Source organism: Cystoisospora suis (genome assembly GCF_002600585.1).
Source record: "Cystoisospora suis strain Wien I chromosome Unknown contig_4134, whole genome shotgun sequence".
In the NCBI taxonomy this organism is placed as follows: domain Eukaryota; phylum Apicomplexa; class Conoidasida; order Eucoccidiorida; family Sarcocystidae; genus Cystoisospora; species Cystoisospora suis.
Window position 1 is genome coordinate 3057 of NW_027156926.1, and position 1427 is coordinate 4483.

Here is a 1427-nt window from a genome sequence, read left to right on the forward strand (position 1 = left end):
CGTATTAGCAGGCCACCCAGGGAGAGATAGAACCAAAGCAGCGGTCAGAACACATTTCTGGTGGCCCAGGTTGGACGAAGACATAGAGAATTTTGTTAGGTCGTGCACAATATGCGCAAGGAGCAAAGCATGCAGACAGAAAAGCGGGGGGCTATTGCAACCACTCCCTATCCCAGAAGCCCCGTGGGAGGAAATTAGCATGCACCTAATACTAGGACTCCCTACAACCAGCGACGGTTTTGACGCAATAGTGCCAATCGTATGCAGACTTACCAGGATGGCACACTTTGTGCCCACGACGCAGACGGTGAATACAGAAGGTTTAGTGCAAACACTCATCAGAGAGGTAGTAAGCCTGCATGGCGTGCCCCGAGCAATCGTCAGCGATAGAGACACGCGATTCACGAGCGACGTCTGGAGGACATTATGCAAACAGCTAGACATCAAACAAAGAATGTCAACGGCCTACCACCCACAGACCGACGGGCAGTCAGAGCGCACGAACCAAACCATAGAACAAATGTTGCGATGCACTTTGAGAGGTGATGAAACAAAGTGGGCAGAAATGTTGCCACTAGTAGCATACGCCTACAATAGCACACAACACACGAGCACCAAAGCGGCCCCCTTCAATCTATCATACGGCTTTATACCTCCCACACCCGTTTGTCAAAACCTGGGAATCCCCACAGTATCAGGAGAGTTAACGCTACCATTCCAGGCAAACAGGAAGCTGCAACTAGCTAAGAGAGAGCTAGAGAAGGCACAAGAATCTCAAAAGAAGTACGCGGATAGGTCAAGAAGAGAAGTAGAGTTTAAAGAAGGGCAGCGCGTGTGGCTAAAAGCCACAAACCTACCAATGGATGGATCGTCTAGAGCCTTAAGTGAGAGATATAAAGGGCCATACACGATAGAAAAAATGATAGGGAGAAATGCAGCCAAATTAATTCTACCTCCGTCAATGTTAGTACACCCAGTATTCAGCGTAGCACTTCTGAAGCCAGTAACAGAAGAGAGGGAAGATCTAAGGCGAGATAGGAACACACAAGAACCTATACGAGGAGACGAGTATATCGTAGAGGACACCTTGCAACACAGAAACACCGAGCAAGGGATCGAATACTTGGTCAAGTGGTGGGACGGCTCAACCACGTGGGAGCCGGACAACCACATGAACAACGCAAGGGACCTAATAAGAAGATACTTCAGGGGTAAACAAAGAGCCAGAACACTAGACCCTTAAAAAAGGGGGGAAGGGGTGTAAGAAAGGACCATATAAGCTAAAGCAGCGAGACAGGAGAACCACTGACAAAGGGGACACTGGCTCAAAAAGCACGGACATGGGAGACACAGACAGGAGAGCACCAACCCGAGCAAGGTAGACACTGACATGGGATAAGGAGACGGCGCACGTCAGAGAAGAGGAA